Source organism: Adelges cooleyi, unplaced genomic scaffold (genome assembly GCF_023614345.1).
Source record: "Adelges cooleyi isolate 19-005CV unplaced genomic scaffold, UGA_ACOO_1.1 ACOO_flye_CR_arks_rails_tigmint_CR_PRNA_376, whole genome shotgun sequence".
In the NCBI taxonomy this organism is placed as follows: Eukaryota; Metazoa; Arthropoda; class Insecta; order Hemiptera; family Adelgidae; genus Adelges; species Adelges cooleyi.
The window spans coordinates 1,883,436-1,898,453 of NW_026096053.1; the positions used below are offsets into that span (position 1 = coordinate 1,883,436).

A 15,018-nucleotide genomic window follows, 5' to 3' on the forward strand; every position below is an offset into this window, starting at 1 on the left:
ATATGAATTATTTATAATGAAAAGATTCACTTTCTGTTGGTCGTTTACATGGTGCCTCATGCAGTGCTAAGGTTTTTGGCAGTATGAAATATGTGCTTGTGGACATTTTTAATTAAGCTAAAGCTGCATTTTTTTTTATAGTTATATAATATATTATTTGACTAAATTTCAATGATCGCTATCTACTTGCCGTGTTGTAGCTAATGCGAATAAGAAAATACATATATATATATATATATATATATAAAAAAAAAGAAGAGTATAAATGGAACAAGTACGAAAGACGTAAGAAAAGTGTTATATTTCGTGTTAATAATGCATTTAGTTTAAATCATATTTGGACAGTAGTAAGAAAATATATTAGTTTTTTCGTTTTAACACAAAGCTAATTTAAAAGGAAACTGCTTGCGTTAACAGGTTGACAGTTGCAAGTAAACGTTGTATTATTATTTAATTTCGTCAGAAATAAACAAATTCTAGTTAAAATTATTAATATTACTGTAAATGGGTTCTTAAATGTTAATAGTTGGTTAATAAACACATGTTCCGTTAAGTCCTACCAAGCCACACAAACCTTTTAGAATATTCTATTTATTTAGGTTTTTTTTTATTATTATTTCTTTTCTCCTCTTCCTTTGTTCCCTCTCTCTTAAATTAGATATATTGCTTATAATATTGAATAACATTTAATATTTATGGTACAACGCAGTGGTTCGTTTCATACAAAATTATTCGTTGTATAATTTATTAGTTATTTCCTTTGATGCGGCGCTGAGATGGTATTTTACAACGACTTATTTTATTTTTAATATTTTTTTATCTTATATTTTTTGTGTCATCTGTGATCATGCTGATCTAAATGTATAGTAAATTTAAATTTAACTTTTTTATAATGCATTGATGTATTTCATTTCCAAAAAAATGATAGGTCTCAAGCCTTTGGAGAAATAATTAAAATGTAAAAAAAAAACGACTCAAATATTGTCAGAAACCATCTTTTGCCGTTGTAAAAAGAATTCTATAATTAACTTGTCAAAAAAAAAAAAAAAAGAGACAATCAAGGTAAAACTTTTGAACAGCCATTTTGCTTAAGTTACAATTAATGTCTTTTACTTATAGCAACTAATTGACATTCCCTGTTCATCTGCTTCTTTTTCAATATAAATTGGATTGACAATTTTTTTTATGCTAATGAAAAATGGTTGTAAAAAAAAAAATATTAATTAAAAAAACTTTGTAAAAATACATTATAAAAAATGACAACCAGTATACAAACAAAGAAAACATTGTGAATGTACCTATACTACGGATATAATTAGTTTTCAAGAACAATATTTACCCCCTGTGGTATCGTTATTTAAATATAGCATGATTTCAAAGAAAAAGGATGTATCCGTAGATCATTAATACTCTTTTAGGTGACATAAATAACAATATGGATACAGGATACTAAGTATAACAATACTCGTGTAATAAAAAATAAATATTTCATTAAATTATATACAATTTCGCATTGGATATATTATTATAATATAATATGTACTTATAAATGTGCAAGGTGATTACGGATTATATTGTATCGCCAACACTTATCAAGTAAGACATCACTATCCTCAAAAAGAGATGAGTAAATGAAAAATATGATTGTTAACTACATATCATATCAAAGTTATAATTATTTTTAAAAAAAAGTTATTATATTATCTGTGAATGCTAGACATTGGCTGGGAAATCTAAATATTTCTGTTGATTTTTATTGCTTAGCAGTGTTGGGCAGTCATAGCCGTCTTGCAAAAAGTTACCGAGTGTTGTTATTACATTTTTATTAAACCCTATTTTAATAATATTAAGAGGACGTCACAAACCCGTTATTTTCTTCAAAAAACACGCCTTGCGCGGATTAATTTTACAAGGCTATAATCAAAACTAAGAAACCAAATTTTTATATAATATAAACAACAACATTGTCTGTGTTTTATCATCGCCCATTTTTAAATATTTCAACCAGTTAATGAATAATTAATTAAGAAAGGACTTTTTAAAAAATGATATAGCTTTAATTGTATTAGGTATATCGAAAAAATATGGATGATGGAACACAGATATTTTTGTCATTAATAATACGTATGAATTTCTTTCCTTAACTATATATGAAGCCTAAGAAAAATTAATTCGCACAAAGCAGTTTTGAAGGGAAAAAATTGTAATTTATCCTATAGAAATGACTGTGATAGTCTGACAAAAAAAATGGCAATCAACAAAGTATCCTCATTACTGTATTAATAAGTATGCATTATAGTTCAAACTCTAAATTAAGATTTTTCGAAAAATTGCTTATACTTTACTCTTAGAAATGGTCGGTGTGGCGTCCTCTGAAGTATAAAAAAAAGCTAAGATAAATAAAAATCCCTTTTAAAACTGAAAATACATTTTAAATGTTTACTCGTCTACTTTGTAACTTGCCATTTTACACTTGGTCGCTTTTTTGTAAATCATTAAAATTATTTTATAAAAATTGCTGTTAAGGTAAAATGAATTAAATTTTCATGGTTGGAAATGTAGTTATAATTTATGAGCATGACAACTTAATATTAACTCATATTATAAATATTACCTCATTAACATAAATATTACATATTATTATTATTTCTTTCCAAGCAGCAATTTCGAAATATTAATATTTTCTTAAACGTTTTTCTAGAAAATATTGTATATAACATTTATTTTGGACTTAGAAAATAATTCATGTGTAATTTTCAAATTTAGCTATTAATATTTAGGATATTTTATTAAAATATCCATTTGGTCATGATATTTGATTACTTGTCAACAAATGGTCCATAAACACTGGCTAATATTATTGATGTAGTATACAAATATGAAGTATACAATTGCCTGATTAAGACGGATTATTTGCCTGGCATTACGGATTCAACGTGTATAGTTTAATGAATTTTTATAATTGCTGAGCTTATACATATATATTATTATATTATACATATTTTATATCTATATACACAAGTGATTATAATATAATATTTGTAAACTTTAATCATGGATATTCTTGTCCAACTTCTTAACGGAACATGAACAGTTTCGTGGGTCGTTTTATCTTCTTTTTTAGAAACTGCTTAATACGGAGATTTGGAAAACATAATTCCATAATATAATATTAATACATAATAAAATATATTATTATATTCCACTCGTCCTACCGTTTCTGCATTTTTTTCATTTGTGATTAATGCGTTTTTCCGACGTCATTTAAATATTTCCCCTCCGCCGTCGTTCCGGAGAATTTATAGTATATTATGTACATATTTTATGGTCGACACCTATACCAGCTATTGAAAATTATTTAAAAAAAAAAAAAATAATAAAAACGTTAACTATGTTTTAACACCGGCGTCCTAAGCTTAAACTAAATATTGCTGCACCCGACTCATTAAACACTCGACACTGTCCGCCCGGTGATTTATGCGAACTTCAAATGTTTATTTCCTCCCTAAAAACGTATCACGGAACGCTAAAAAAAATGTGAAAAGCTATAAATATATTACATAAAAATATGTATCAAGAGATAGGTTTATTTTTCTAGTGCGGAAACGGCTACTTGGATTAGACTTATTTTATAACCGAATGAATACAAAGATATTCCTTGCAGTAAATAATAATTATTTTTTTAAATACCCGTAAAAAAGGATAATATAATCTTTGGCCAATTATATGTACGTCACGTACCGTCGAGAAATATTATTTATTACTTCCACTTTGTTACCCCGTCGAGACGATTATTTTGTAATTTAATAATATTATATCGTTTCGATATTGTTAAGGGGATTGAAGGCGGTGTGTTTTAGACCAACCCTCGACAGCCTGACAAAATTATGCCTACTCAGATCATAGTGTTCAAGTATATATAGAGCTGTAACATGATATTGTTATAATGCCCTGCACTGTGCAACGATGTGTTCAAGAAGGCGATCTACAGCGTGACCTCTTTGAATAAAACTAAATGGATGATTTACAAGTTATTAAAAACTGCACAGTATATCAACGACTATGCAGATTAATAAATAAAATCAGGCTCTGGACCTTCTGTAAATGAAAAACAATTGATTATAACCTCTTTTTTCCTTAAATATTGCCTCTATAAAACTGTTTAAAAGCCAACCGCATAATAATAATAGGTATATTATATTGTTATTATTGTAATACAACTATTGCGGCCGGGTTGAGGTGCCATGCCGGCCGCTTTGGTAGAAAAAGGGTTTTATTTTTTTGTGATTGGCATTTTTTTAATTACAATACCTTGCTATGCGAGCGATTTTATTTCATTTTGTAAGTCGACGGAATTTTCGCCTTTAGGCGAGCTACACCGCACACTGTTTGCCCGGTAAATCCGTTTTTAATCATTTGCGGGCGCCTTGGCAAACCGTTGGAGTGTTTGGTCGGACCACGATAAAAGCGATTATCATTTAAAACGGGCGAAATACATAGAAAAATTAATAAAAAAAAACAATAATAGCACAAGCCGTTTGTTGTGTACGACTTGCAGCATTGTATAATGTATTGTCTCAATGGTATATTGTATTGTACAAGTGCCACGCATAAAAGACACGACCATGGCGGGTGTAGTAATCGAATGGAAGTGTTTGAACGACTGTTTCGTTTCGAGGATTATTTAAACGATTGTTATTAATGATTGTTGCTGTACAATAATAGTAGTCTCGGCTGTCGGTCACTGTTTTCGAACACTGGGAAAAGCACACTCGACGTCGACCGATTTTAATCGATTGTATTACATTCGGAAACGGACGTTTGGCGCAGTCGACCTAACCCTAACCTGACCTTTCCAGTGTGTAATGGACATTTAATTAGAAAATACACGCCGTAGCGATGTTATTCGAAAACGGAACTATCACGGTGAAATGTTTGATAAGAATAGTATGAACAATGTGAAGAAAAAAAAAATTAAACATTACTTTACCGCCTAGCTATCAATGTAGGTAAGCAATTATTACTAATTTATCGCCACTGTTTGAAAATTGTCAAAAAATATAGTATTGTATCGGTAAGCTGTTATGATGGCATTCGTGTCGGTAATAATTTTATAATTAATGAAAAACATTTTTTTTAAAAATAAGTAGAGTTTGTGTAGTACTTGTCAACTTTCAAGTATATCAATCACCGCACTCTCTTATAACCGTTGGGCGTTTATGATATATGGCAATTTTCTGAGTAACTCAACAATTTTAGAGTAATAGATGACTGTATAGTATAATATAATTTTATACTTCTACTACATATGGTATACACTTCACCCACACACATTAAAAGGCAATGACCTATAATATTTCTGCTATGGGCTGGTTTATGGAATACATAAAAAAAATTTGATGTAACCTTATGAACTTTCAAACGTCGTTACCGTTAAATGATGAAAAACACATGCACTCACACCTGTACGCTATGCAATGGATATAATAATAATGTACACGCCATTATATCGAACGCCTATTATTTATACATTTTGAAAAGAAGCGAGCTATACGGTAAGTATGGAAACAATAGACAAACATTGTTCATTGCAGATAGTTCGCATCCATCATATTGTACCTGTATTGGTTTTATATGTATTTTCACATAAAGAAATATCATTTAGGTTGGGTCAGGAGGTTACATCGGTATATTGTGTATGAAACCGACAGACAAAAAACAGTTTTCTTCAAACAATGATACACAAAAAAAAAAATGAATCTGATGTGTGTTGTAAGCATATTTTTAGTCTAATTCCAGAGTTCCCGGTGTGAAGAACACTTGGAAAAAAATACATGTTTTATTCGTGTGATGCGAGGAAGCCACAGCCGGGGGCGAGATTCTTAAAAAAAAAACCATAACATACTACTCAAGAGGCTCGACCTATTGAAGATGACATATTATTATAATGGGTGTTTTTTTTATTTAGGAATTTGTTTATCATGATACACAAAGACGTGGGAGTTAATATCTAGACGGTCTCCGAGAAAAGTAATAAATTATAAGTATGCAAAACCAAAATATTTGTATACCGTTATTGTAACGATACATTATTATTATATTATAATAATAATTGAAAAACGTAGCTGGCGGTTTTATAAACATTGCATCCCATGTATTATTTTTAAAATACTCAAAAATATATATTGGCTGAGATCAGGAGGGGACTTAGAATACTATAACCTTAAAAATTAAAATTAGTGCTTTTCAAAATACCTACATAATATATTTTTTAGTGAGAAATTTGTTGAAATGAAAATAAATATAACACTAATTTTAAGTTTTAAGGTTATTAGAACCTTAAGCCCCCTCCTGATCTCCACCAATGAAAATATATTACATGCATGGATTTATTATCGAAAATATTTTATTTGCTTAGCATTTATTAGAATAAACGTTTTATCTTTTAATTTTTTATCGTTAAAGCAGATTAAAAAAAAATATGAATAATTTTGCCATAATATATATATATCAACAATAAACCATTAAACACCGTTGTGTACGATTTCAGATCATCAATAACAATTATAAAATATCCATTATCAATATTGCAGTTAATTGACTTTTAACGGAGACATACTATGCGTGGGTAATGTAAAGAGACCAAAGTCATATTTTAGTTTAGCATTTATCGTGAGTTCGGGCTTTTGATAATACATATATTTAAATTTAATAACTTCGAACCGCCAAATGTCAATAACATCCGCTGATATTCAATTGTTATGCTGATTGTTATAAATGCTATTGTTAAATACGCTCAGAGAAAATGGCTAGGCTAATTGAGCTTCTCGAAGTACTATACCCTCATTTTATTAAATACATAAATAACGTACTACATTATACAGTATGTATGCTGGTATTATTATCGAGCTAAGTACCTACCTTTACGCACATGTAGCCATTATGGCATTCTATACTCTAGAATCATTTAATATTTACAATGTCTTATACATATGGGTTGTTGTTTTAATTATACACTTGAACTTATAGACAACAGAGGGGCAGTGAAGACTTTACCTATACTTGAAGTAGGTATATCGTTAAGTAGTTATAGTAGAGGAAATATTAAGCGCGTTATTAGCTTCCACGTTTTAAAATAAATGTAAACGAATTCCTTATACTTCCTTACAAATTTACATGCACTTGTATATAAGTACAATTCCGCGCGTCTTGTGTTCGAAATATATTTAAATGTGGTTTTCTCTTTTGTCGAACCTTGATGGCTTATTCAAATATAAAAGACTTAGAAGGAACTTAACATAAAAAGGGTGGAGTGCTAAAAATGCACAAGATCAATTTTGAATCTATTGACTCGCTTTTGCAATAACAGTTTTGTAGAGAAAATACTTTTTTTATGATCACATCTCATATAATATTCAATTGTTATTACTTACAAAAAAAAAAATCCCCCACTAGACAAAGTCAAGAGAATTCAAGAAACTACATTTGTTTCATACATGCGTATATATATTATCTTTGATTATAAATAATGTTTAATTTTAACCAATGTTAGTACTTACTGAGAGAATGTAAACATCAAGGAAATCCAGCCCAACTTGTTTCTATTAGGCCTTTTTTGATTTTTTTTTAGGGGGGTTGAAATGTAACGTAATCTTAATTATCATAAACAGTGTTTACTAAACACCTCATTATTTTTAATAAATTCGTAGAAAATAATTTTACCGATTTGTTTACATTAAAAATAGCAAATGTGTAATATTTGTACAACTAATACTATACTAGTCCAGATTGGTGTGGTTTTCTGCAAGGAACAGGAAACTTAACTTACGATGGGAAGTTATATAAGTTCAGGAACAAATCAAACCAATCTTATCACCGTAAAAAGGCTGATTAAAAGTGAATAATAGTTAGTTCCATAAATGTGTTTCGATGTTTGTATCAAAGCGGAAGCATAATATGAATAACATAATAATAATATGAATATGTTCAGACTTTAATGGATTAAACTATTAGTTTGAAAATGTTCGTATCTATCTATGTTGCCATTAGTTCACTGACGTTTTGAAGTCATTGCAGGTCCATTTTCAGTGAAATAGCGACCATTCTCTAATGGGTTCGGAACGTCAGTTGACTAATGACAACTTGCATTGATCTGAAAATGATCACACTCTATATTATACATAATGCGTACTTCCCAGAAGACACGTTACGGGTTTTATGGCGGGTCGTACTTTCGAATAATATACTATAGCGATGGCTTTGTACAATTATTATTGTCCAAATAAAATGTTTTATGACAAAGGTAGTACTTATTCGTAGAACAAAATATTGCAAACTTTAGCCGTGATAGATAAATGCAGATAGAATCCTCATAAGTATGACAATATAATATAAAATGTTTTTGATCCTCTGATTCGGATTTCTGGACGAATTCAGAGCGATTATCAGTCCATTGATTTCTAAATGTTTAATAAAAAAAAATTCAACTTAACAACGTTGATTTTAGCAAAAAATCGACTATACATGCTCGTTCTTCGAATCGTATTATTAAACCATGAAAAAGCTATAACTTTTAACGTTCTGTTTTCGCATAAATCCGATATAATAATATTATGTTAGTTGGGGTAGCGGGGTTGCATAATTTATTTGTACAAAAATGTATACTATTTTATAATCTAAAACGCCAAAGGGCTCGGATCCTACATAGAATTATAGGTATATATATATTTTATAATATAATTGTTTAAATACCAATATGAACATCTAGCCTGTAAGTGATTGTTGGTGGGTTATGTATTATAAACATCCGGCGTATTGCATTATTAATTTGTATTTCCTTTGGTCGGTGCAAGCAAGCAATCAAATATACGCAAATGATTGTTATGTACGGTAATGTTTTTATCGGGAGCTGTTTAATATATCATAGGGTTTAATAAGAAATTTAATATTTTTTCATAATATTTTTATACAATGTGATCTCAATTTTTCATATATTTTTTTTTGTTATTATTATCTCCCGACTTAGATTTTTCGATAGCAACTTTTAAAACTTAACTGGTAACTTATAATTTTTTTTAACTTTTTAAATTGGTAATATTTTACTAAACATTTTGACTGGATGATAACCAGTTTTAAACAACTATTTTTGAAGTTATTAGAGTTTAAACGTTAAGACAAGAGACGGTAAGTGCGGTTGGTAAGTGCGCACAGATAAAAATAATACTACTACACTCCACCTATCCTCCTGCTCTAAACTTGAAACTTCAATTACTTTAAATAGTTATCGACCAGTCAAAGTTTTTAGTAAATATTTGAGTTATCAATTTAAAAAGTTAATGAAATAATCAATTTGGGAAGGGGTAGATTGTAGAAACATTTTTTGGAAAATTAAGATTACATTATATAAAAACCCTATGAAAAAAAATTAAATTAATTATTAAACCCCTTGAGATATTGACTGGCTCACAATAAAAAAATCTCCCTGAATATAATTTATTGTTAGGTTTAACGCGGATCCGTTGGAACAAATATTACAAATTTCAGGTTCCGGTGTGCCACCTCATTGTTCCGGCAAACGTTCGGCGTATTGTTTGTTCCGGTGCAAAGAAGACCGACGCCAAAACCGGAAGTTCGAAAACCGATACTCGCCCTATATACTGTTGGCTCGTATTTGTATACACCTAAGAACCTTTACCGTGTGCCCCTTTCCATTAAACACAGCCAGGGTGTGTCCCGAGCTTGGGTATTAAATTATTATTATGTGTTCAAAGTATAGCTTTATATAGGTATAAGAACCTAAACCGTTTCGTTATATTTGTTAACGCCACGTTTTGTTTGCCGTTTGCTCGCATTAAAACCAAATAGATAATAATACAAGATAATACAATAATATAAGGTATATATGTTTAGGTATAAGGTATATGTATACAGACCGCAGCAGTATTACGCTATTGCCAACTAGCATCGCCGTTTTGTACTCTGTTATTTGTGTTTAAGCACATTAATCTAATATTTACACAGAACATAGAACACAATACAACCGAAATACAGCTTTTACAGAATATTGCGCAGTGATATTGCTTAAAAATATTTTATTGAAAAACGTTTTTGGCATAAAATCAAATACAAACGTCACAAAATGTTATCAATACACGCCGACCAACAATATAAATATCAAAAACCCTTTCCCCCAGAAGGGGTAGAAACTTTGTTGTTTTTCGATTTTTTAGCTGTAGTCTTAGGGTTTGAGGTTTGAAAATTAGACTGAATGTAAATCTAGAATGGGGGCCAAACAAATACAGTTTTTAAACAAATTCTTTATTGAATTGTTTATTTTTAATCTCCCAAAAAGGAGAAAACTACACTTATCTCGTAGTAAATTTGTAGACTACTGTGTGAGAGGGAATCAACAGTTAACAGGTATTTGAATAATATTTTCATTATATTGTTGTTGATTACGGTATATAGTAACAACGGTACTCAATTTTTTTTTTACCTGAAATCAGTAAATTAAAAAATCGAGGTTGTAAACAAAAGTTCAAAGCGGTATTATGTTGAAAAATTCATTCAGTTTTAGATTTTTCTTTTTCTTTTTTATATCACTGTGTTATTATAATATAATATAATCCACTAAACCATTTAGGTAGAAAATATTTTTTAATTTCTGTGCGTGATCAGTGCACTTTAGAAACTCCAGCAAAAACAATAAAACAATATTTTATTGCTTGGTGGATTATATTGTATACAACAACCGTATTCACATATTATTATATAGTATAAAGTATATACGTGTATAATATATTATATTTATTTGCAATAAGTGTATGTATTAGGATGTATAAAAAGGGACCCTACTCTCTTTTAGTTGTACATAAAGCTCAATGACAAACGGACACAATAAATCAGTTTTATTCATACCGTAGTACACAACGACCCGCGTACAGTTAGCCTACGCCGTTTGGAAATAAAATATAATACAATACACGGTATAAGGTCAAAAGAAACAGACCTCGTAGAAAATAAATTCCGCATCGAAAACAACGCATATTCAACATACATTAGATCTATTGCGTTTTTATTATTATTATACATATTTTGATTTTACATATTACTATTATTGTTATTATTATTAATTAAAAAGACATCGACGCACGAGGTACGAACCGAACAATAATAATAAAAATTAAAAAATAGTATCTTTGGGCGACCGATTATGTACTATAATAATAATGTTTTCGACATTAGTAGACCAGACTCGCCGGCACGGTGAACCGTTTTGGGTTTAAAGACGATTAAAAAAGGAAAAAAATTCATACATTTTGTCTCCTTTGAAAATGTCACAGAATTACTATATTTACCAGTGCACAAAAACATCTTCATTATATATTGTATAATATATTTATATATGTGTTTGTTATATTATGGCGATCAATTCGTTTTTTTATACATAATACTATATGGTTATTATGTATAACGCTTCTCTATTTGCGAATTTCAAGAGTTCAGAAATACATTGTATATTTCACCGTTTTTAATCATTCGGAGGACAATATTTTTGATGTCGAAGTACAAGGGAACAAATGCGACCTACTTGGGATTTCTGAAAATATGATATATGTGGTACTTAGGCGAACACGCTAGGAATTCAAAAAATATTATATAATATGTAGTAAACGACGATATCAGTAGTGTCGCGAACTCCTTTTGTTATCCTTGTGTGCTCATAATTTATGAACCTTTAAAGTTCTAAAATATTTATCAAGCAATTTTACTTTTCAGGAAAAACATTTTTTTTGTTTTGATTATTTTGTTAAAAAAAAGAGGTTGGCATTTACAAAAAAAAGTCTGTGTGCGTTAAAAAAAATCTTCTCATAAAATATGTTTATACATTTTAGCTTATGATTATGTTTTAGTAAACAATTATTGCCTAAAAAATGTACCTTGATATAAATGTTACTGTAGAGGCCTCTTAAAAAGCTAAACTTTAAGTGAGAACTTTCTTTATTTTTTCAAAATATGTATATATATATATATATATATAATATTCTTATAGCTGGTAGATGCTGATAAGTTAAGAGCATCGTTGATTAACGTCGAAAGGAGATTCCTGTGGACACTTGTCCCATTTGTTTACACGTTCTACACTTAATTCCAAAATATTATTTAGCATTAAAATGTACTTGTCAATTGAATAAATAATTTGTTGGTTTAAGAAACGGCAACTTTCTTAGTTTATTTTGTAATAAATTTATTACGATTTCAACAACAAAGATTTTATTTTTTGTAATATTCGAATCAACATAAGCATTAAATAGATTTTGTTTATAGTTAAGTGTGCGCAGAAAGTATACGAATATCAACAGTGACGATAGATATGGTAATTATTATTATTATTGACAAAATACACTTTGAGCTTAATTTTATTTTAATAAAAAAAAATAGTAATAACGGATTAAACGTCGTTGTGATGTTTTTTTTCTACTTTGGGTAGAATCTATCTTTTAGTAAACTAAAGTCGATGGCGTTTAAAACTGAACATTTTAAAATGTATATCCAAGCTGGCAGCAATGGAACAGCACTTTGTATTCAATTTCAAAAGAGGGTCTTTTTGATTCGAAATTAAATCCCCGCAACGTTATTTTCGAGTACGTATATCCAAGTACGGCTACACAGAAGGCTTTAAAACATTTGCATGTTTATAAGCTGATATGCATGGGAACAATAGCTGGCAAATACTCGATTACTTTATTGTCTTTTTGTATGAAGTGTACATTGCACTTTTTGTTTTGTTATTATTACCATTAAGCATCGTGTATTGGGCTCACTAAATCGGTAAGCCTTGAAGAAATGAATAGCTACCAAAACATTACCATAATAATATATTATCCATTGAAACACACAAGTTTTAACGCGGAGATACTTTTGTGGTTTATGCGCATTACTGAATTTTCAATTTATCTCTAGACGGTCAAATCACTATTGTATTTATTATTACTACTTATTATTGTTTGGAGCGCCGTGGCAAGGAGGCACCAAGGGCAATGGATCCTCCATTAAATACTTATAACTTTCTCCTGTTATAGTCCTTACTTTATAGATATGAATTAGATCTTGTTCATATAAAATAATAAATAAAAAAATATAAATTATTATATTTCTATAGAGAAGATAAAATTTGACAGACAATAATAACGGTCAAGATACAAAAACGAGTTGGTAAATTTCAGGATTTTTTTTATATATAGTGAGTTATGCCGTTTATGTTATACTAAGGCCAACTGAAAAAAATAAAATAATGGCTGTGGCCTTGATTGAGTAATAATTAACATTGCTAATAATATTTGTGAATTTTCGCAATGGACGCTTCAATATTTTATTATTAAATTATAACCAAAAGGCAAAAAACGACATTTCTCTCGGCAATAAAAATGATAAGATTAATTAATTTTTTTTCTCAAATTTAATAAATCTGTTTAATTAAAAAAATAAGTGTTATGCCGTATACAAATAACATAAATAAACTTGGACCCGTTTGTCTCTCAGTATAGAATTGGACTATTGTAACGAATACAGCAAATTGTGAATATTATATATTATATTACACATATTTTTATTGGGAAATGAGATATTAATGGACATTTTTAGTTAGCGTATCAAATTAAACTTTCAGTCAAAATGATGTTTGTCTTGTTCAAATATTTTACCATAAAAAAGAGGAATAAGCCACAAGTTGTGGCCTGTTAAGGTTGAAAGTCGAAAAATCTAAATCTATTTTATAGGAAGAAAATGTTACGTGTTGTCAATTTTTGACTTTACATTGCACAAACTTTTACCATAATATTATGATATTTTCGCATATAATATTATAAAGGGTACAGCCCAGTAGTTTTGCGGACGGACAAAGAAAAACATCATTGTAGAATAAAAACTTTTCAACTTCAAACCGAAGCTAAATAAAAATATTACTTCAGGGAATAAAATTGAATATACTCATTTACATGACCCTTATATTATTTCTTAATTTAAAATAAATTACAATTTTGATTAGGGAAATAAAATAATGAATAATAATTATGTTTTGATGTATAAAAATAAAAGTGTCGATACCTTGAAATAACTAATAAGACCAACCTCCAATTAAAAAATTATTAATAAATGAGTGACAAATAATGTACAGTGCTATAAAAAAAAGAGTATGAAAACAATTAATCATCCAGATTCTTTTTGTAAGTATATTTTATAAATATAAGTTCTGTATAGCGTATACCAAATTAAAAAAAATACATTTTGTTTTGTTCATTATAAATATTTGCTTTTACATTTTTTTTATTATTTAGAATTTTGTTCGCAATTAATTAATCTTAGAAAGTTCATTAATTTAATATCCGAATAAATCGTTTTGACATAAAAAGAAGGAAGTCTACACTAATAAAATATTGATAATTGTTGTAAATAATTATATTGAGGCGACCGAAATAATTGTCTTGATGTTTGAAAATATCTGTTGCTGATTGAACCCGATATACAATATATATTTTAATTACTACCATTATTTCATAACGAATCGTTAATGATATGTTTTTATTATACTATATAAGCCAATGAAAAACTTATGTAGAGAGAATAATATATAAATATGTGGTTAAAAAATAATTTTTCAAATGTAAATACTTTGTTGTTTCTTTGTATCTGTTATGAGATCTACTTAATCCATAATTATATATTTCGGTAAGCGATCAATAAGTGGAGGGGGGGAGGTGCTTTAGTAAGTTTTATAATTACATATGTGTATGCTATAATTGTGTTCATTGAGTTAAAGCCATCCATACTAGTACATATTAGAACATACTAGTCCACTTTTTTTCTACTTTTAAAAGTCTTGAGATCATTTTCGGAGTTAAATAATAAAAACAAACTTTGACAATTTTCATTAGATACATACTACACTTTTACTCCCCCCCTTAAAATGTCAATATATCTATTCATATTTTTATTAATAATTAAAACAATATAATTTAG

The 15,018-nt window shown here is 28.8% G+C and overlaps 1 protein-coding gene across 2 annotated transcripts in view; it reads left to right on the top strand.

Annotated features, from left to right (window-relative positions):
• The window catches only part of LOC126840652 (uncharacterized), a 140,985-nt gene that overhangs the window by 58,909 nt on the left and 67,058 nt on the right, over positions 1-15,018 (top strand). Inside the window, exon 1 of one of the 2 annotated variants that reach the window (XM_050576532.1) lies at positions 1,038-1,041. The exons of the other annotated variant lie outside the window; for it this stretch is intronic. The gene's annotated coding sequence lies outside the window, so the exon portion shown is untranslated. Of the gene's footprint in view, positions 1-1,037; positions 1,042-15,018 lie in introns of those variants that run through there. 2 annotated transcript variants of the gene reach the window in all.